General features: G+C 43.9%; 1 protein-coding gene across 1 annotated transcript in view; it reads left to right on the forward strand.

Annotated features, from left to right (window-relative positions):
• The first annotated feature begins 284 nt into the window (after positions 1 to 284).
• LOC110509404 (sodium/calcium exchanger 1) overlaps positions 285 to 24,126 on the forward strand; it is a 68,030-nt gene continuing 44,188 nt past the window's right edge. Inside the window, exons 1-2 of the mRNA XM_036968337.2 lie at positions 285 to 1,090; positions 1,428 to 1,527. The gene's annotated coding sequence lies outside the window, so the exon portion shown is untranslated. The remainder of the gene's footprint in view (positions 1,091 to 1,427; positions 1,528 to 24,126) is intronic.

A 24,126-nucleotide genomic window follows, 5' to 3' on the forward strand; every position in this document is an offset into this window, starting at 1 on the left:
GCAATATTTGTGTCTGTAATAATGCCCTTTTGTGTGGAAAAACTCATCCTGATTGGCTGGGCCTGGCTTCCCAGTGGGTGAGCCTTGCTCCCAAGTGGGTGGGCCTATGCCCTCCCAAGCCCTCCCATTGCTGCGCCCCTACCCATGTGAATACTCAGTTTAGGGCCTAATGAATTTATTTCAATTCACTGAGTTCCTTATGAACTGTAACTCAGTAAAATCGTTGAAATGATTGCATGTCGCGTTTATATTTTTCTCCTGTATAGATGTTCCAAACGTTCCCTCCCCTTGCCCTGCAGTCCAAGCTGCTAGAAGCTGCTGTTCCTTCTCGCGCATTGTTTTCTACCTTGTGCCAAAACCTGTCAACAGATAGACGAAATAAGACAGGGCTGCATTTGCATATATCCTTATGCCTGCCTATCCATCACTTTCTTCCCCATTCGCATCGCTTTCGCTTCCATGCTCTACTGATGCTGAAGTGAGTGTTGGGTTTGCGTCTTTTTAGTACATCTTCATCACTCATTCCCGCCTCTTCGAATAGGCTCTGAGAAACAGCATTTTCAAATAGATTTTTGGTTGATTGCGAAACATTCTGCCAAAGCGGTTTGTTCTTCGGGTAATTTATGTAGACAAACAGCATTTGGTTCTTCTGTAGAGTAAATGGCCAATCAAAGAGGAGCGATGATCCTTAAACGATCCAGCACTGTGTCAATAATTAGACTAATTAATTCCGCTTCAACAACCTCTCATTGCCTTGTTCACAGATAGGCTACTAATACCAATTTAGATTTTAGAACAATCAAAACAGATATTCTGAATACAAGACATTTAGTACGAATAAAATAACAAGGACCGATCATAGCCTATCTATTAATTCCAAGTTAGCAACGAAACCTGCCTGTGAAGCCTATTCCTGAAAAACGCCTAGGAAAGGAGAGCGACGTATCCAAAATCCAGCGCATCAGCGTAGCCTACGGAGCACCATTGATAGTGTTCTTTGGAAGTGACAGGCTACAGTGTTTTGCCGTGACACATTGTATACGGAGAAGGAGTCGAAGAAGGATAGGAGGCAGATGATATTGGGCAGCAAGTGAGTATTATGGATATGGATGAAGCATTACTTTATTCCTTGACAATATTCATTCTGCAAATAAGCTACCACTCTAATCGTCGAGGATGTTTAACAAATAAGCTAACCAATAATATTTGTCTCATTGGGAGGAGGTCAGTTGGGTTGTGTAAATGGTGCAATTCCTTTGATAAATCAATAAATTATACTTCAAGAGTTGATTTGGAGAACGATAGTCAACTTCATATAGGGTATTTGTGTGTACTCCGTTATGAATGGTAATGAATGGTAGTGGCATTTTGTGTATCTCTATCAAATAAGTTCTTAGAATTGATGGAATTGTCTTGTCTTGCACCAGATCCATTTAGGAAGAAAACCTGCCTGCCATTCCCAAGAGCGAAGGGTGATGATCTGTTAAGACCACCAGTTTCTTGCTCACTGCTGACAGCAGCACTCAGGTGAGTGATAATACTATTCTGTCTACTGAGAAAGTTGTACATTTTATGGAATAGTGTATGTTTTGTCAAAACCATGGAAGAAGTAATGTTGCCAAATAACTAAATAGTCATGACCTCAGCCACTGACTGATTATATCCTGAGCCTATAGTGGTTCTAGCTACATGTTTACTTGTTAATGTTTGTGGTATATAACAACAGTGTTGTGTTCAGTTGCTGATGACATTGATAACACACCTGTTTAATGTCAACCTATGTGTAAGTCTAATGTTCTAAATTGTCTTTATGATAGTGTTCTCATGGTAATGATATAAGGTTTAGAGTACCAACAGACAATTAAGATGTGACTATATGAACATGGTTTGCGTAAGACATTGAGATTAGGATATACCTGAGACCTGAGTGTTATTGTACCGCAACAACACTGTAACTGCAAGTTGCCCATCCAAAGTAGTGTGTCTTTGCCCAGAGAAAATGTATTTTATTAGTATTTATTTGATTAAACCTTGCACAGGGAAGAACCATTTAGACCATGCCTATTTTGTAAGGTGCCCAGCTTCAGACACAAAAAGCAGGAGGAAATACACATTTAAATGACAACAATGTGAGTTGCTGTTAATAATCCCATGAGGAAACACGTGCATGTGCACTGTATTTGTGGTTTTCATTAGTGCAATGTATTAGTGTGTATGTTTTGCCTCATACTTGATGTAGGTTCCCTAGTGATACTGTATTATGGAGAATGAAAAAATAATGGAGGATGGATGGTGCTTTCAAGACAACTCGGAAAACTGATTTTTTTTTCTGCACAGAGCTTCCTATTGGTTGATTCTGATATTTTCCAAGTGGGAAACCTGGCGCACATTTTTCTACAACTAGTTTCCAAGTCGGGAATTTCAGAGGTGCCGAGTTGTCTTGAAAACGACAGGAGACCTGAGATGTTTAGACCATATACATAATCCTGTGGATGAGATCAATTCTGATGTTGAGTTAGTGGTTCTATTTTTATTACCACCTGTTACGGGAATCCAGATCCACTGCTGTCCCTTCTCGCGGGGCTTGGCATTGGAAATTATGATTGAAGAATGTATTTTAATTCTGAGAGAAAGATGTTTGGAGCTTTCTTTGTTATGTAGCCATTTCTATTTTTGCATTTGGACTATTTATGGTCTCATTTTAAAGGGTTAAGGGTGGTAAATACGATCTGTTGTGTTTTGATGTGATCTATTATCTACCCATCCTAGATGCCTGGTGTGAAAGAGAATAATTGCAGACAGCAACTCAGTGAACACATCCATACTAATCTAACCTTCTAAACAATGGCGCTGACAGAGATGGTCGCCTCGCTTCGAGTCAATAGAAACAATGCAGGATTTTTGTTTTTTTAATGTATTATTTCTTACATTGTTATCCCAGGAAATCTTAAGTCTTATTACATACAGCTGGGAAGAACTATTGGATATAAGAGCGACATCAATTTACCAACATTACGGCCAGGAATCCGACTTTCCCAAAGAGGATCCTCTGTTTGGACCACCACCCAGGACAATGGATCTAATCCCAGAAGCTGACCCAAAACAACGTCACCGCAGAAGGGGCAGACAGAGCGGCCTCCTGGTCAGGCTTCGTTGATGTGAACATCGCCCACAGCTCCCGAGTATACTACTCGCTAATGTCCAGTCTCGGGGCGGCAGGGTAGCCTAGTGGTTAGAGTGTTGGACTAGTAACCGGAAGGTTGCGAGTTCAAACCCCCGAGCTGACAAGGTACAAATCTGTCGTTCTGCCCCTGAACAGGCAGTTAACCCACTGTTCCCAGGCCGTCATTGAAAATAAGAATTTGTTCTTAACTGACTTGCCTGGTTAAATAAAGGTAAAATAAAATAAAAAATAAAATGTCCAGTCTCTTGTAGACGAAAATCGAGCAAGAGTTGCCTTCCAGAGAGACATCAGAGATTGTAACATTCTATGTTTCACGGAAACATGGCTGTCTCTGGATATGTTGTCGGAATCGGTTCAGCCACCGGGCTTCTCCATGCATCGCACTGACAGAGATAAACACCTCTCTGGGAAGAGGAAGGGTGGGGGTGTATGCTTCATGATTAACGACTCATGGTGTAATCATAACAACATACAGGAAAGTCGAGTCCTTCTGATCACCCGACATAGAATTCCTTACAAACAAATGTCGGCCATATTACCTCCCAAGAGAATTCTTACAGATGGTAGGCAATTATGGTCACAGTTATGAAAACTTAGGACACTAAAGAGGCCTTTCTACTGACTCTGAAAAGCACCAAAAGAAAGATGCCCAGGATCCCTGCTCATCTGCATGAACGTGCCTTAGGCATGCTGCAAGGAGGCATGAGGACTGCAGATGTGGCCAGGGAAATAAATTGCAATGTCCGTACTGTGAGATGCCTAAGACAGCGCTACAGGGAGACAGGACGGACAGCTGATCGTCCTCGCAGTGGCAGACCACATGTAACAACACCTGCACAGGATCGGTACATCCGAACATCACACCTGCGGGACAGGTACAGGATAGCAACAACAACTGCCCGAGTTACACCAGGAACGCACAATCCCTCCATCAGTGCTCAGACTGTTTGTAATATGCTGAGAGAGGCTGGACTGAGGGCTTGTAGGCCTGTTGTAAAGGCAGGTCCTCATCAGACATCACCAGTAACAACGTCGACTATGGGCACAAATCCACCGTCACTGGACCAGACAGGACTGGCAAAATGTGCTCTTCACTGACCAGTCACGGTTTTGTCTCACCAGGGGTGATGGTCGGATTCGCGTTTATCGTCAAAGGAATGAGCGTTACACCGAGGCCTGTACTCTCGGGTGGGATCGATTTGGAGGTGGAGGGTCCGTCATGGTCTGGGGCGGTGTTTCACAGCATCATCGGACTGAGCATGTTGTCATTGCAGGCAATCTCAATGCTGTGCGTTACAGGGACGACATCCTCCTCCCTCAATGTGGTACCCTTTCTGTAGGTTCATCCTGACATGACCCTCCAGCATGACAATGCCACCAGCCATACTGCTCGTTCTGTGCGTGATTTCCTGCAAGACAGGAATGTCAGTGTTCTGCCATGGCCAACGAAGAGCCCGGATCTCAATCCCATTGAGCACGTCTGGGACCTGTTGGATCGGAGGGTGAGGGCTAGGGCCATTCCCCCCAGAAAGTCGCGGGAACTTGCAGGTGCCTTGGTGGAAGAGTGGGGTAACATCTCACAGCAAGAACTGGCAAATCTGATGCAGTCCATGAGGAGGAGATGCACTGCAGTACTTAATGCAGCTGGTGGCCACACCAGATACTGACTGTTACTTTTGTTTTTGACCCCCCCCTTTGTTCAGGGACCAATTATTCCATTTCTGTTAGTCACATGTCTTTGGAACTTGTTCAGTTTATGTCTCAGTTGTTGAATCTTGTTATGTTCATACAAATATTTACACATGTTAAGTTTGCTGAAAATAAACGCAGTTGACATTGAGAGGATGTTTCTTTTTTTGCTGAGTTTATATCCTGAGGCTGCATTTATTGTAGCTGGGGATTTTAACAAAGCAAATTGAGAACAAGGCTACCTGAATTCTATCAGTATATTGATTACAGTACTCGCGGGAGTAATACACTCGATCACTGCTACTCTAACTTCTGCGATGCATACAAAGCCCTCCCCCGCCCTCCCTTTGGCAAATCCGACCACGATGCCATCTTGCTCCTACCGTCTTATAGGCAGAAACTCAAACAGGATGTACCAGTGACTAGAACCATTCAACACTGGTCTGACCAATCGGAATCCACGCTTCAAGATTGTTTTGATCACACGGACTGGGATATGTTCCAGTCAGCCTCAGAGAACAACATCGACCTATGAGTTTATAAGGAAGTGCATTGGAGATGTTGTACCCACTGTGACTATTAAAACCTACCCTAACCAGAAACCGTGGATGGATGGCGGCATTCGCGCAAAACTGAAAGAGTGAACCACAACATTTAACCATGGAAAGAGGTCTGGGAATATGGCTGAATATAAACAGTGTAGTTATTCCCTCCGCAAGGCAAACAAACAGGCGAAATGCCGGTACAGGGACAAAGTAGAGTCGCAATTCAATGGCTCAGACAGGAGATGTATGTGGCAGGGTCTAGAGGAAATCACGGATTACAAAAAGAAAAACAGCCAAGTCTCGGACACCGATGTCACGCTTCCAGACAAACTAAACACCTTCTTTGCCCGCTTTGAGGATAAAACAGTGCCACCGTCGCTGCCTGCTAACAGGGACTGTGCCCCCCCCTCACCTTCTCTGTGGCCGACGTGAGTAAGACATTTAAACGTGTTAACCCTCGCAAGGCTGCTGGCCTAGACGGCATCCCTAGCTGCGTCCTTAGAGCATGCACAGACCAGCTGGTGTGGGAGAAATTGGTTATGTGGGAGAAATTATATACATGATTTTGGTAAACACAAGAGAAAGATACACTTATGGGTTCATTTCCTGTTCTGGTAAAATGCATTGTCTATTGTACATGGCAGGAAGCAGATAAAGGAAAAATGCAGACACAGACGCCTAGACCAGCTGGACATGCAGGGATCGGGGGGATGGACAGGAGAGGGGGTCAGCCAGGGGACCAACTGATGGATTACAGACATCAATCACATCACAGGGGAGACACACAAGTCTGTTTGATCTTAGACAACCATATGAAGAGAAGGCGACCAGGGCAGCTGAACACACTAAAAACTAGAGATAAAGGACACATACAAAAGGGACACATGGGGTTAATTACAGGGTCTAAACACAGGCCACAGGAAAGGGGGATGTATATTATCTTTAGGTCAAAGCAAGGGTCTTGTCATCATTATAATCTGGCCGAAAGCAGATGTGGGCGTTACTGGGCTGAACAAGCAGGACGCACCGATTCGGATGTAACTGTATTGGGGGATGAACTGATGATGTATGTGTGGGTATAAAATGAAGAGGGAGAGCTCTGGAAAGGTGTGGGTCCCGCGGGGCACTCCGGCTTGTTATACTGTTGTATTAAAGCCTGATTGATTTCACAAAGTTCTGGTATGCGTTATATTTGAACCGATTTGCCACTACACTGGCTGGTGTGTTTACTGACATATTCAATCGCTCCCTATTCCAGTCTACTGTCCCCACATGCTTCAAGATGGCCACCATTGTTCCTGTACCCAAGAAGGCAAAGATAACTGAACTACATGACGACCGCCCCGTAGCACCCACTTCTGTCATCATGAAGTGCTTTGAGGGAATAGTCAAGGATCCTATAACCTCTACCTTACTGGCCACCCTAGACCCACTTCAGTTTGCATACCGCCCCAACAGGTCCACAGACGATGCAATCACACTGCACACTGCCCTAACACATCTGGACAAGAGGAATACCTATGTAAGAATGCTGTTCATTGACTACAGCTCAGCATTCAAGACCATAGTACCCTCCAAGCTCATCATCAAGCTGGAGGCCCTGGGTCTCAACCCCGCCCTGTGCAATTGGATCCTGGACTTTCTGACGGGTCGCCCCCAGGTGGTGAAGGTAGGAAACATCTCCACTTCGCTGACCCTCAACACTGGGGCACCACAAGTGTGCGTGCTCAGCCCCCTCCTGTACTCCCTGTTCACCCACGACTGCGTGGCCATGCACGCCTCCAAATCAATCATCAACAACAACAAGACAGCCTACAGGGAAGGTGTGGGCACTCAGAGTGTGGTGTCAGGAAAACAACCTCTCACTCAACGTCAACAAAACAAAGGAGATGATCGTGGACTTCAGGAAACAGCAGAGGGAGTACCCCCCTATCCACATCGAAGGGACAGCAGTGAAGAAGGTATAATTTAAAAAAAAAATCCTCTGCGTACACATCACAGACAAACTGAAATGGTCCACCTACATAGACGGTGTGGGGAAGAAGGCGCAACAGCGCCTCTTCAACCGCAGGAGGGTGAAGAAATTTGGCTTGTCACTCAAAACCCTGACAAACTTTTACAGATACACAATCGAGAGCATCCTGTCGGGCTGTATCACAGCCTGGTACGGCAACTGCACCGCCCTCAACCGCAAGGCTCTCCAGAGGGTGGTGCGGTCTGCACAACGCATCACTGGGGGCAAACTACCTGCCCTCCATGACACCTACAGCACCCGATGTCACAGGAAGGCCAGAAAGATCATCAAGGACAACAACCACCCGAGCCACTGTCTGTTCACACCGCTACCATCCAGAAGGCGAGTTCAGTACAGGCACATCAAAGCTGGGACTGAGAGACTGAAAAACAGCTTCCATCTGAATGCCATCAGACTGCTAAACAGCAATCCCTAACTCAGAGAGGCTGCTGCCTACATTGAGACCCAATCACTGGCCACTTTAATAAATGGATCACTAGTCATCTTAAACAATGCCACTTTAAATAATGCCACTTTAATTATGTTTACATATCTTACATTACTCATATCATATGTATACAGTGGGGCAAAAAAGTATTTAGTCAGCCACCAATTGTGCAAGTTCTCCCACTTAAAAAGATGAGAGGCCTGTAAATTTCATCATTGGTACACTTCAACTATGACAGACAAAATTAGAAAAAAAAGAATTTATTTGCAAATTATGGTGGAAAATAAGTATTTGGTCAATAGCAAAAGTTTATCTCAATACTTTGTTTTATGCCAAAAGCAAAATACCAAGGAGAACGAACAAAAACGAAACAGTTCTGTCTGGTGAAGACACAGAGACAAAAAACAATCACCCACAACTAAAATGGGGAAAACAGGCTACCTAAGTATGATTCTCAATCATAGACAACGGATGACACCTGCCTCTGATTGAGAACCATACCAGGCCAAACACATAAATACCACATAGAAAAAAGAACATAGACTACCCACCCCAACTCAAGCCCTGACCAAACTAACACAAAGACCTAATAAAGGAACTAAGGTCAGAACGTGACACCTGGCCAAGATAGGCAGCACCAAGTCATTACAAAAAAATTACAGACAGACAACATGAAAAACTACAAGTAATCTAGTAAAAACCATTGAATTCACAAGAGTATAAAACAGCAAATTAAAAACATTGACAGGTCAGGGAATCAGACTTAAAATCCTTCATCATTGATTCAAAAACACCAATCAGGACAAGTTCTTCCAGTTTAAAAGTATTTTGTAAGATGTTCCAAGACGATGGCGCAGAGTACATAAAAGCCCTTTTACCAAATTCAGTTCAGACATTTGGAACAGTTAGCAGGATAAAGTCCAGCGAACGAAGAGAGTACCCACCATATTTCTGAACAATAAAAATGCACAAATAAAAAGGTAGTAAGCCCAAAATGGCTTTGTAAATGAAAGTATACCAGTGACTGAGCCTACGAGTGACTAGAGAAGGCCAGCCAACCCTGGTATACAAAGTGCAGTGGTGCATAAGGGTTTTGCAGTTTAAAATAAATCTCAAAGTGCCATGGTAGAGTGTCAATTGATCTCAAACACTGAGCGGAAGCATTCATATATAAAATATCCCCATAGTCAAGTAAAGGCATAAATGTAGCTGATACTAGCCTCCTTCTGGCTTCAAAAGAAAAGCAGGCCTTTATTCCTAAAATAAAATCCCAATTTCAGCTTCAAGTAGTTGAATATGCAATTTAAAAGAGAGGCCGTCATCAATTAAAATTCCAAGATATTTATATGTAAAGGTTCAGAGGTCTATTTCTTGCATTAGAAAACACCATTAGTTTAATTTTGTCAGTATTGAGGATAAGCTTCAATTGACACAAGGTATGTTGAACAGTATAAAAAGCAGTTTCCATGTTCTGGAAAGCTTTTGTAAGAGACGAGGCACAACAGTAAATAACAGGATCATCAGTATAAAAATGAAGTTGTGCATTTTGGACATTTTTGTCAATCATTTATATAAATAGTGAATAAGAGAGGACCAAGTACAGAGCCTTGGGGCACACCATTCAAGACAGACAATTTAACAGACATAAGCCCATCAAATTGAGTGCACTGAGTTCTATCAGACAGATAGTTAGCAAACCTTGCAACTGCATGCTCCGAAAGACCTACACTCGACAATCTCTGCCTTAGTACATAGCATGATCAACTGTATCAAAAGCCTTAGAGAGATCAATAAAAAGTGAGACACAGTGCTGTTTTTTGTCAATGGCTTCAGTGATATCATTTAAAACCTTCATGGCTGCTGTAATTGTGCTATGCTTCTTCCTGAAGCCCGATTGGTACATTGATAAAATAGAGTTAGTAAATAAAAACTATTTTAGCTGTTCACTTACAAGGTTTTCAAGTATTTTCACCAGGGGTGACAGCTTTGAGATTGGCCTATAATTATTTAAAATCTATTGCACCTTGCCTATACCACTCGGCCATTGCTCATCCATATATTTATATGTACATATTCTCATTCACCCCTTTAGATTTGTGTGTATTAGGTAGTTGTTGGGGAATTGTTAGATTACTTGTTAGATATAACTGCACTGTCGGAACTAGAAGCACGAGCATTTTGCTACACTCGCATCAACATCTGCTAACCAGGTGTATGTGACCAATACAATTTGATTTGAACCTCTGTGCTCCTATGAGTCCAGTAGCTTCTATTGGACTCGGTTATAAGGGCATGACTGTAAGTACAAGTAGGTTTAGTGTTAGAAATACAATTTTAATCCATTCCACCGTTATCAATATGTTTAAAAACATTTAAAATGTGCCATTACAATTACGTAGGGTACCAGTAAAAATGTAGTACACACCTACTCATTCAAGGGTTTTTCTTTATTTTGACTATTTTCTACATTGTAGAATGATAGTGAAGACATCAAAACTATGAAATAACGCATATGGAATTATGTAGTTTATTCCCACATATGCTGAGGACTTGTTGGCTGCTTTTACTTCACTCTGCGGTCCAACTCATCCCAAACCATCTCAATTTGGTTGAGGTCAGGTGATTGTGGAGGCCAGATCATCTGATGCAGCACTCCATCACTCTCCTTCTTGGTAAACTAGCCCTTACATAGCCTGAAGGTGTGTTGGGTCATTGTCCTGTTGAAAAACAAATGATAGTCCCACTAAGCGGAAACCAGATGGGATCGCATTATCGCTGCAGAATGATGTAGTTGCCATGCTGGTTAAGTGTTCTTTGAATTCAAAATTAATCACAGACAGTGTCACCAGCAAAGCACCCCCACACCATCACACCTTCTCCTCCATGCTCTCTGTGTAACGCTCGTCGTCGGAAGGAGTGGACCAAAGCGCAACATGGAAAGTGTTCATGATTTTATTGATCAAAGAAAACACTCGAACAAAGTAACAAAACGAAAGCGAACAGTTCTGTCAGGTAAACAGATACTAAACAGAAAATAATTACCCACAAAACACAGGTGGGAAAAAGGCTACCTAAATATGATTCCCAATCAGAGACAACGATAGACTCAAAAACAAAGAACTAGGAAACATAGAATGCCCACCCTAATCACACCCTGACCTAACCAAATAGAGAAATAAAACGGCTCTCTAAGGTCTGGGCGTGACAGTACCCCCCCCCCCCCCCCCCCTGAACCTATAGGGGAGGGTTCTTGTGGGCATCTACCCTCGGTGGCGGCTCCGGTTCGGGATGTAGCCCCCGCTCCCTGCGCTGATCCCTCCGCTTCTGTGGATCGTCGCCGGAGACTCCAGACCGTGAATCGTTGCCGGAGGAACCGGACCGTGGATCATCGCCAGAGGCTCTGGACTGGGAACCCCCGCTGGAGGCTCTGGACTGCAGCTCGTCGCTGGAGGCTTCGGACTGCAGGCCGTCGCTGAAGACTCCAGACTGTGGATCGTTGCTGGAGGATCCGGACTGCGGACCGTCGCTGGAGACTCCGGACCGTCGCTGGAGACTCCGGACCGTCGCTGGAGACTCCGGACCGTCGCTGGAGACTCCGGACCGTCGCTGGAGGCTCCGGACCGTCGCTGGAGGCTCCGGACCGTCGCTGGAGACTCCGGACAGTCGCTGGAGACTCCGGACCGTCGCTGGAGGCTCCGGACTGGGGACCGTTGCTGGAGGCTCCTTGCCCTGGATTTTCCCTGCAGGCTCCGGGCCATGGATTATCACTGGAGGCTTCGTGCCATGGATCATCACTACAGGCTCCGGGCCATGGATCATCACTGGAGGCTTCGTGCCATGGATCATCACTACAGGCTCCGGGCCATGGATCATCACTGGAGGCTTCGTAAATGGAGCCGGAACAGGTCTCACAGGACTGAGGAGACGTACTGGAAGCCTGGTACGTGGAACCAGAACAGGTCTCACCGGACTGGGGAGATGCACTGGAAGCCTGGTGCGTAGCACAGGTACAAGATACACTGGTCCGTGGAGGTGCACTGGAGGTCTCGAGTATAGAGCTGGCACAACCCGTCCTGGCTGGATGACCTCTTCCGCCCGGCAGATGAGGGGAGCTGGCACAGAGCGCACTGGCCTGTGAGTGCTCACTGGAGACACCTTGCGCATCACTGCATAACACGGTGCCTGACCAATCACACTCTCCTAACGGTAAGCACGGGGAGTTGGCTCAGGTCTAAACTCTGACACCACCAATCTCCCCGTGTGCCCCCCCAAATATTTTTTGAGGGCTGCCTCTCGGGCTCCCGTTGTTGTCGTGACTCCTGGCCTCGTCGCTGTTCCTCTAATTCCTTGTATCTTCGTTGTTCCGCTCTTGCTGCTTCTATCTCTTCCCTTGGACGGCGATACTCTCCAGCCTGCGCCCAGGGTCCTTTTCCGTCCAGGATCTCCTCTCATGTCCACTCGTCCTTTTTTACCACGCTGCTTGGTCCTTTGGTGGTGGGTAGTTCTATTACGCTCGTCGTCGGAAGGAGTGGACCAAAGCGCAGTGTGGAAAGTGTTCATGATTTTATTGATCAAAGAAAACACTCGAACAAAGTAACAAAACGAAAGTGAACAGTTCTGTCAGGTAAACAGATATTAAACAGAAAATAACTACCCACAAAACACAGGTGGGAAAAAGGCTGCCTAAATATGATTCCCAATCAGAGACAACGATAGACAGCTGCCTCTGATTGGGAACCACACTCAGCCAAAAACAAAGAAATAGGAAACATAGAATGACCACCCTAATCAAACCCTGACCTAACCAAATAGAGAAATAAAACGGCTCTCTAAGGTCAGGGCGTGACACTGGTGGGAACCACACATACAGAGATCATCCATTCACCTACTCTGCGTCTCACAAAGACACAGCGGTTGGAACCAAAAATCTCCAATTTGGACTCATCAGACCAAAGGACAGATTTTCACCGGTCTAATGTCCATTGCTCGTGTTTCTTGGCCCGAGCATGTCTCTTATTATTATTGGTGTCCTTTAGTAGTGGTTTCTTTGCAGCAATTCGACCACAAAGGCCTGAGTCACGCAGTATCCTCTGGACAGTTGATGTTGATGTGTCTGTTACTTGAACTCTGTGAAGCATTTATTTGGGCTGCAATTTCTGAGATTGGTAACTCTAACTTATCCTCTGCTGCAGAGGTAACTCTGGGTCTTCCATTTTTGTGGCGATCCTTATGAGAGCCAGTTTCACCATAGCGCTTGATGGTTTTTGCGACTGCACTTGAAGAAACGCTCAAAGTTCTTGACATTTTCTGGATTGACTGACCTTCATGTCTTAAAGTAATGATGGTTGAGGTCCTTTCTCTTGTGACCTCTAATGAGGTCGTTTCTCTTTGCTTATTTGAGCTGTTCTTGCCATATTCTGTATACAACCCCTACCTTGTCACAATACAACTGATTGGCTCACACACATTAAGAAGGAAAGAAATTCCACAAATGAACTTTTAACAAGACACACCTGTTAATTGAAATGTATTCCAGGTAACTACCTAATCAAGCTGGTTGAGAGAATGTCAAGCATGTGCAAAGCTGTCATCAGTTCACAAAGTCACGATCACAGATAATTTCCCGGTTCGACTGGTAAATAGTACTGCCAGGGTTCAGGGATGCCTCTCAGAGAGAGTTATATGAGTTTGCACTTATGACATATCTGCATTGAAAAGATCACGTTGGGTCAAAAACAGATCCGTTTAACACATTTAAAAAAAACATAAATAACGTGACAATTATCCTGCATGTGGAGTTAGTGAAAACAGTGGATATAGTTCCTCTGACATTTGAATATGCACCGTGTGCCGGTGTGTTAGGGCATGTCTTGTATTCTCAGTTACTTAGGTCAGTGGTGTCTATGCCTGTGTCATTTATTTGTATTTATTTTACCAGGGAAGTTGACTGAGAACACATTCTCATTTACAACAGCGGTCTGAGGAGTAGTTACAGGGATGAAGCTGGGGATTATTAGGTACACATGATGGTATGAGTGGGATACAGTTCAGAGGCAAGCCAGCAGTGGGATGCAGTTCAGAGGCAAGCCAGCGGTGGGATGCAGTTCAGAGGCAAGCCAGCGGTGGGATGCAGTTCAGAGGCAAGCCAGCGGTGGGATGCAGTTCAGAGGCAAGCCAGCAGTGGGATACAGTTCAGAGGCAAGCCAGCAGTGGGATGCCGGGTGGTGTGCTACTGCTGATTAAATCACTTACAGTTTAAGTTCATGTTGTGGATAGATAATATGAATCTGTTTCTTGTCGTCGGCTAAATTCAAGAAATTGTTTATTTTGTGATCCATGCTCCGGATATGGGGAAGCCAAAAGAAAACACACACACACACATTTTAATCATGCTTATGGATGGTCCAGCTCCACCCAGAACCTCGGGTTATAGAAGGCTAAACACATATGCTATGTGGAAGAGACTTTTTGTGTGCTTTAGTCAGATTTACACCTTCAACCTCATTTGGTGTTGAGCCACGTTTTGTTCAATGTCTCCCAAACATCTTTCCAGTCTTACAATTACTAAAAGGAACAGGTCTAAGTGTTTTGTTTTGTGTGCTCAGAGACCTTTGTGATCATTGAATACCAAAGTCATTCTTTACTGTGTTGAGCTTTCCAGGATCTATATGGACCCCAATCAGGCGACCTCAGGAGAACTTGTGCCCCAGTCTCTGGACCAGTGTTTCCTATGTCCAGTCCTCGATTACCCCCAACAGCACACATTTTTGTTGTAGCCCGGGATGAATATACCTCATTCAGGGCTTGATGATTAGTTGACAAGTTGAATCAGGTGTGCTTGTCCAGGGTTACAATACAAATGAGTACTGTTGGGGATACTTAAGGACCGGAGTTGCAAACAATGCTCTAGAGCATAGCAATTTAACATGGCAAATGTCTCCGGTGTGCACAGTGAATCCTGTGATGCTCTAATGAATGCACAAACATGATTGTGGATCCTCTTTTCTTTAGTCCAGTAGGAATGTTAATTTCAGATTTAACGTCTGTTTCCTGTTTGGTGTTTGGCTTTGTGACGCACTAAATGAATTTGCAGAGGCGTCGTAATCTCTCAACAGAAACTGATGAACAGTCTCAGGGTCTCGGTTAATTATAACAATGTTGTTGACACTTGTGTCTGTGTGTGTTGCCTGTCTGCGTGTGTCGCAGTGACTGAGAAAATCGAATGTATTTTGCAGTGTTTATGCAATTGTTTTTTCATATGTTCACACAGCCCCTAATTACCACCAAAGATCTTGAAGTGATTAATTGGAACCAAGCTACCAACCTGTTATATGTTTAATGTAGAACGGCACATTAGGGTCTCATTCCCTCTTAAAATATAAGGGTGCTTGACATATCAAATCTGGCAAACTTTGACTGTACAGTGTCCACTCAAACATGCCATTATGTGCTGCCAAGTATTTTCACTGTACACATATAGAGCGTTGTAAAGCAGCAGAGCAGCAATGGTTCCAGGTGCTGTCCATGGTCCTGATTCTGCATGTTAGAAACAGCTACAAAAGTTAGATGAAATCTTGCTAATCAACACCAACCATTGAGCAGACTGGAGAAGTGGCAGAGCAATCCATTTTTTTCCCCTGGAAGTTAAAAGCACAATTTAAGTTGGATGTCTTTGGCTCCACCATGGTGAAGAGAATGTTAAATCCCACAATCTCTTACAAACCCTTTCTCACTCGCTGTCATTCTTTCTCTCTCACATTCTCTTTCTCTCTCTCTCTCTCTCTGTCTCGCTCTCTCTCACTCACACATGCGCGCACACACACAACCAGACATGGGTTGAAATATGTGTGTATTTGAATATTTGTTATTTAAATATTTTTGTTCTGTATTTGGGTATTTTCAAATACTAAGTCCAAAATATATACTTTTATTTGGGTACTTGAATGGTTATTTGTAAAAAATAAATAAAAAACATGAATTTATTTCAAATACTATTTTCAAATACCTGATTGAAATTCATGACTCGGTGTATCTTTGTATTTTAAAATATTGTACTTTCCAAGTGTTTTTCCAATTACAAAACAGGTTGTTTGGATCCTGGATGCTGATTGTTTGGTATCCCGCAAAATACCATGACGTGGTAATCTCATTATTCCACTGTCCCACACCCCAGGCAGGAAATGTATACATATCATCTCCCTGGAGGAATAAAGCGTCTAAACATAATTTTTCCATGCTACTATTTGGTTTGCAACAGTTGGGGGTTTTATACACCTACCTGTCTACCTCAATAACCTGTGCAACAATGTATCATTTTACAAATGCGATCTCTCCGGTGTTAGTTGTCTAGCTCTAGGAATATACAGATATGTTCCTAGGGCTAGCTAGCCCAAGAATGAACGTGAAAATAACAATTCACCATGGAAACCGTAAACACATTAACCAGCGCAGTATGGTCTATGTAGACCTATTGGATATTTATTAAATAATTATTTATTGAAGTTCTTGTCTCTCATCATCATTGCATCTCTGATAGCTACACTACCAGTCAAAGGTTTTAGAACACCTACTCATTCAAGGGTTTTTCTTTATTTTTACTATTTTCTACATTGTAGAATAACAGTGGAAACATCAAAATGATGAAATAACTCATATGGAATCATGTAGTAACCAAAAAGGAGTAGTTGCACTACTCCCTCCTTTCAAAGAGCGTGTCCTCGCGCTAGCTTGCGACTCTACGTCTTACAGGAACGCGCTCACTGGCCAAGCACACACACTGTCGTGGATGCAAGGTGCGATCTCACTTCTGACACCAATGTAATGAAACAGGCAGATAGCAGGTCTCGAACCCTCGACCTTCTAGCCCGAAGTCCAGCGTGCAATCGACTGCCGCAAAAGCATGCTCGAGCGGCAAAGTCGATATCCGCGCTTATAAACCCAGGGTCGTTACAATATTTTATATTTGAGATTCTTCAAATTGTCACCCTTTGCCTTGATGACAGCTTTTCTCACTCTTGGCATTCTCTCAACCAGCTTCATGAGGTAGTCACCTGGAATGCATTTCAATGAACAGTTGTGCCTTCTTAAAAGTTCATTTGTGGAATGTCTTTCCTTCTTAATGCATTTGAGCCAATCACTTGTGTTGTGACAAGGTAGGGGGGTATACAGAAGATAGCCCAATTTGGTAGAAGACCAAGTCCATAGTATGGCAAGAACAGCTCAAATGAGCAAAGAGAAACAACAGTCATTACCATTACCATTACCATTACCATTATCATTACTTTAAGACATGAAGGTCAGTCAATATGGAACATTTCAAATACTTTGAATGTTTCTTCAAGTGCAGTCGCAAAAAACATCAAGCGCTATGATGAAACTGGCTCTCATGAGAACCGCCACAGGAAAGGAAGACCCAAAGTTACCTTTGCTGCAGGGTAAGTTCATTAGAGTTACCAACCTCATAAATGCTTCAGAGTTAAAGGAACAGACACATCTCAACATCAACTGTTCAGAGGAGACTGTGAATCAGGCCTTCGTGGTCGAATTGCTGGAAAAGAAACCACTACTAAAGGACACCAATAATAAGAAGATACTTGCTCGGGCCAAGAAACACGAGCAATAGACATTAGACCTGTGGAAATCTGTCCTTTGGTCTGATGAGTCCAAATTGGAGATCTTTGGTTCCAACCGCCGTGCCTTTGTGAGACACGGTGTGGGTGAACGGATGATCTCTGCATGTGTATTTCCCACCATAAAGCATGTGTTATGGAGGTGTTATGGTGTGGGGGTGCTTTGCTGTTGACACTGTCTGATTTATTTAGAATTCAAGGCACACTTAACCAGCATGGCTACCACAGCATTCTGCAGCGATACGCCATCCCATCCGCTTAGTGGGACTATCATTTGTTTTTCAACAGGACAATGACCCAACACATCTCCAGGCTGTGTAAGGGCCATTTTACCAAGAAGGAGAGTGATGGAGTGCTGCATCAGATGACCTGGCTTTGGTTTTGCAAAGGTGTTGTGGACGGGCGTGGCATATGGGTGTAAGCATCTGCCGCTGGTTCCAAAGGTTTCATGATTGAATCCAACTATATAAAGTTGTTTTTGATATTTTTAGTTTTAAGCCTCTCGTAAACCTTGACCCTTATCTTAACCATTCGGAGTTAATGCCTAAACTTAATCTTGGAGCGATACAGAGAAGAAACAAAACACTTAGAAATGTGACTTTTACATTTGAGAAACATTGCGCCAACCTTAGTTGTTGCCTATGTATGCCTATTGGATATTTATTGAAGATCTTGTCTCTCATCATCATTGAATCGCTGCTAGCTAGCTACGTGCCAATGATTTGTTTAGCATAGCAATTTCAAATGAATAGAATTAACCACCGTGTCACGGTCGTCCTCCTCTTCATCGGAAGAGGAGAGGCGAGAAGGATCAGAGGACCAAAACGCAGCGTGGTATGTGTTCATAGTGAATATTTAATAAAGAAAGTACTGAACACTGCATACAAAACAATAAACAAATAACGACCGTGAAGCTACAAATTAGACCTGTGCTGACACAAGCCACTAACATAGACAATCACCCACAAACAAACAGTGCAACCCAGGCTACCTAAGTATGATTCTCAATCAGAGACAACTAAAGACCTGCCTCTGATTGAGAACCATACTAGGCCGAAACATAGAAATCCCAAATCATAGAAAATCAAACATAGACTGCCCACCCAACTCACACCCTGACCATACTAAATAAATACAAAACAAAGGAAATAAAAGGTCAGAACGTGATAGACATGAGAAAATAACTAATGACCAGCCGCTTGTGTAGCAACTTCAGAATGCAAACACAAATTTACTTGTTTAAATAAAGTTTTAATTAAAAAATGTAATTCAAATTTGTATAAATATGTTGGCAACTGTTTTATAAAAGCGATAAGGCCCTCAAACCTGGGGATTATCGTGTGATAACTCCCTCCTAAGGGCTGTCCCCAGCCCAAGGTGAACAGCCCAATAATCCTTGGGTTCTCATGCCTTACTGTTTAAATACATTCCAGTATTCAACTGCTTGTTTTTTCAAATAAAATAATCTGAATATGTGTTTTTAAATGTTTGGAAAAGTAATTTAAATACCTGAAATAGAATTTGAACCCAGGTCTCTCTCTCTCTCTCTCACACGCACACACACACACACACACACACACACACACACACACACACACACACACACACAACCTCCATCTGTCTAGAGCCCTATTAAATGTCAAGCTCTGCTTTTTTCCTCTACTCCCTCTATGTAAATGAATGTTTTAGAGTGAATTCCATTTTGAATTGAGTCATTTCAGGATTTGAATTGGACATACCATTTTTATTATAAAATGCTCATGATGCAGACATGGGTTTTTTAGATATTCAAATCAAAATGTTCTCCCTCTTTCTCCCTCCATCCCTTTTGCTTTCTATCCCTCCACCCCTCTCGCTGTCAGTCAGTCCGTCCGTCCGTCCGTCCGTCCGGGCAGTCTGAATGGCTCTACCCGGCAAAATGCCAGGCTCTACACACCAGACAGAGTCAAAAGGTCAACAAGAAGTCACATGTTGAAGTCACTCAACGGATATACCAGCCAGCTGTGCATGACATTGATAACAAGTAAATCTATTTCTGCTGTTAGAAATTCCATGTGTTTTTGCTTCATGATAATTGAAAGGAGAATGTGCTTTAGCCATATTGAGAAAGCATAGTGCCCAATGTCAATACTTCCCTTCCTATAAATGCTTTTCTGTGATATCGGGTTTTGCTCAGTTATTTGGGCATGTGCCCACACTGGCTCCATCTCTATGTAATATTGCAGTCATTACTGAGTGAATGTCAACGACACTTGAATGGAAATGTGTAAGATTACCAGCTGATACTTGAGACATAGAGAGGAGACGAATGGAGAATGTAGCTGTGCCTGCCCCTGGGCAAATATCACCAATTGAAAGAAGAAAGTAAAAAGAAGAGGTAGTGTTATTTTTGTCTGGCACATGCCATATACTCCAGATGCTGTCTCTCACAGTCAGGTGACGTTCCAAGGCCTTTTACAGGGTGGCCTGACTTTACCTTATATTCTTACTTCACCAGAGTCAGGACAGCACATCTGGTTCATCTGCAGCAAAAGACATGCAGTGCTGGCAGGTGGACATCAACAGTTGTGAATTTGAATCAATCTTACTGGCTTGCTTCATTAACAACTGATAATGGTGATCGTGTGAGGTCAGAAACATGATGTTCTTTCCTGCAGCGAGAATACATGAATTATCCTAGAAACCTGATAACCGGTTGATTGAACATGGTCTTAGATAAGAGGATGGAGTTAGTAGAAGAGCGTAGTTCATTTGCATTGGCCTGGTTGCTTGTTACACATTTACTTCCCTGGACCCAGTTATCTGGATTTCACTTATTGGATAGGATTAAATACATGGCAATATCATGAATAGAACTGACAATTCATTGACTTGAATGGGGACTCCCGTTCAATTCATTCTATTCATTCTCATTTTAATCCTATCCGATAGGTGAAATCCGAATAGATAACTTTTGAAAAACTCAGAGGTTAAGGTCTAGATTAGTTCTTTAGAGGCACAACAATTCTATGTGTGATTGATTGTGTTTGTTTAAATTGTGGAGTCTTCTAGTGGAGCAGGCGATGAAATGAAAAGCATGTTCACATCAGGAGAGATCAGCATGAAACAATTTCATTCTGCTCCTGTTTGGGATTAGGACGGTCTGAATGGTAATGTGTTGCATATGCCGTGAATATCAATGTGTGTGTGGACATGTGTGCAGCATATTGAAAAAGGGAAAATGACAGCTCTGAATATGCAGGAAGCTGGGCTGGGATAGCCTTCATGTTTTTACAGCTCAAGGGGAATGCTGTTGACCCATTTAAAATATGTTTTTTTTCCCACACGTTTGATGCCTTACACATTAGGTACTCTACTATGTGTATCAACTCAATTAAATGTCAATCCAAACCATGGCTCTCATATCATAGAATTGGGACCTTATGCCTATTTGATTGTGTAATGTGACTGTCGTGGCAGTTTTAAAATTGGAATTCCTTGAATATTGTATCAGTGTTGAGAAAAATATCCCGGTGCAGTAGTATTTATTTATGAGTTGGCATCTCTGTGTCTTTCTGTCAGTTTGACACCTCACGTGTACCTACTGGTATGCAAAAAACAGAAGATTTTTTTATTTAATTTTGTGTGTGGTGTGTGTGAGCAACGTGTGTGTTTAGGCATGTATGCAATTCCCCACATTACTGCTGCCATACATGTGATTTCAGTTCCCTGCACCATACCTTTCCCCATCCACGACATCAAAGCCAAGTCTTCAACCCCTAACTCCCCTCAGGAATGGGATTTAAAAATATTCTCTCTCATTGCAGTGTTATCGCTTTCTTCCTTTGTCCCGTTATTCGAATGTGCTTGTTGTAGACAATAGGGAACCATTTTAAGATAGCCGATGAGGAAGAGAACATTTTAATCTCAGCTCTGTCACTTCCATAAAGGAAAATCCTATATATTTGAAGTAAACAATCTTGCCCGTCTGTTGTTATCTCATTGTGTGTGGTGGTGGGGATTGTATTAACAGAAATTGTGCCAAACAGTGAAAGGAAACAATCACGTGCTTATGGTTCTCATTCTGTCTGAGGAATTATCTTTGGGCTTTTGTTATAATAGTGATTATTTTATATTTTAGTAGAGTGTGAAAGGGGGGAAAAGGAGAGACAGAAAATAAAGGAAGCAAACGCTTAAAGGGTGAGAAACAGAAGGCGCATCAATGAACTTCTTGACACTTGTAGACTCAGCTGGGGACAGATCTCTCCCCATCTTTACAACCATTGAATCTACAGTTCCTTCAGAAAGTATTCAGACTCCTTGACTTTTCCACATTTTGTTACATTACAGCTTTATTCTAAAATTGATTTAAAAAAATGTTTTACATCCTCAGCAATCTACACAGAATAGAAATGACAAAGCGAAAACGGAAAACAAGTTTTTAGACATTTTTGCAAAAACAGAAAAACCTTAATAACATAAGTATTCAGACCCTTTCCTATGAAACTCTAAATTGAACTCAGGTGCATTCTGTTTCTATTGATCATCCTTGAGATGTTTCTACAACTTTAAAAAAATATATATATATATTTTTTAAATTTTACCCCTTTGTCTCCCCAATTTCGTGGTATCCAATTGTTAGTAGCTACTATCTTGTCTCATCGCTACAACTCCCGTACGGGCTCGGGAGAGACGAAGGTTAAAAGTCATGCGTCCTCCGATACACAACCCAACCAAGCCGCACTGCTTCTTAACACAGCGCGCATCCAACCCGCCACAGGAGACGCTGGTGCGCGATGAGACAAGGATATCCCTACCGGCTAAACCCTCCCTAACCTGGACGACGCTAGGCCAATTGTGCGTCGCCCCACGGACCTCCCGGTCGTGGCCGGTTACGACAGAGCCTGGGCGCGAACCCAGAGTCTCTGGTGGCACAGCTGACGCTGCAGTACAGCGCCCTTGACCACTGCGCCATAAATGACAATAATGTCTAAAAACCTGTTTTTGCTTTGTCATTATGGGGTATGGTGAGTAGATTGATGAGGGAAAAAAGCTGTTTAATCCATTTTAGAATAAGGCTGTAATGTAACAAAATGTGGAAAAAGTCAAGGGGTCTGAATACTTTCCGAAGGCACTGTATTATGGAAGCAGCTGAAGAGGAAGACATCTCCCAGAAGGTTGTGGAAACAAGGACACCTATTCTGCCAACACCACGATCAGCTAGTGCGGCTGTGGAAGGGGTCCTCCGCGTCCTCCACTGCCTCGACACCACCCAAGAGGATTCACTTCCAACTAGCGGTTGGCCTCCTATCATGAGTCGTCTCAGTGAGCCAGCCCCCCAGCCTACCCAGCAGACCGCCCAGGTCAGCGATGACCGACTGTCCCTCACGGACAAGTATGACGGGACTCCATCCCAATGCTGGGGCTTCTTTCCCCAGTGCTCCCTCTATTTTGCCCATCATACGGGAGCCCCCATCACCGAGAGGTCCAAGGTTTCCACGGTCATTTCCCTGCTGACCAGAGAGGCGTTGGAGTGGGCTACGGCCGTCAAGGAGAGAGGAGAGGAGGAGCTAGGTTCCTACGAGAGGTTTATGGCTCTGTTCAGGGCAGTCTTTGACCATTCACCAGAGAGCAGAGACGGAGGAGAGTGACTACTCCAACTCCGGCAAGGTGCCCAGACCGCTGCTGAGTACGCCTTCACCTTCCGGACCGTGGCAGCCTCCAGCAGATGGAATGACCCGGCACTCTGCACCCTATTCCGTGGAGGACTGAGCAAGGAGGTCCAGACCAGAGTCACACACATCACAGCACCACTCACCCTGATCGTGGGACTTCTGCACCAAGACATCCTTCCCTTCCTCATCATCAAAGCACCCGTACACAGTCATCCTCAGCCTCCCGTTGCTCCAACATCATGACCCCACCATCTCTTGGTCAAGGATAACAAATCACTGCCTGGGCTCCCGGATGTCAGAAGACCTGCTTTCCGTTACCCTGTGATTCCACTCGGTTGAGAGTCCTGTGGTTGCCCTCCAGCCAGACATCCCGGATGTTTACCAGGATCTCTGGGAGGTTTTCTCCAAGAGCCGCGCCACCTGTCTCCCTCCTCATCGCCCCTGTGACTGTGCTATCGACCTGCTTTCAGACTCTGCACCTCCGCCCAGTCACGTCTTCCCTCAGTCGGTGGCTGAAATCGAGGCCATGGAGGAGTACATCCAGGAGGTTCTCCAGCAGAGTTTTCCTGCTCATCCACCTACCCTGCATTGGCAGTCTTCTTCTTTGTGGCCAAGAAGGACAGAGGTCTACGTCCGTGCATTGATTACAGAGGCCTCAATTCCATCACCACCAAGTACTTCTACCCTCTCCCAGCCTCCATCGAACATCTCCGCGGGGCCCGTTTTTTTTTACTAAACTGCACTTGCGGAGTGCCTACAATCTGATCCGCATTCGTGAGGGGGATGAATGGATAACGGACTTCAGCAGGATGTCTGGGCACTACGAGTACTTGGTAATGCCTTATGGGTTAGCTAATTCTCCGTCGGTGTTACAGGCATTTGTGAATGAGGTGTTCCGGAACATGATTGGGTGCCAGGTGGTCGTGTATATCGACAAAATGCTGGTCTACTCGGCCACCTTGG

Source organism: Oncorhynchus mykiss, chromosome 29, assembly GCF_057628025.1.
Source record: "Oncorhynchus mykiss isolate SJ-2025 chromosome 29, ASM5762802v1, whole genome shotgun sequence".
Lineage (NCBI taxonomy): Eukaryota > Metazoa > Chordata > Actinopteri > Salmoniformes > Salmonidae > Oncorhynchus > Oncorhynchus mykiss.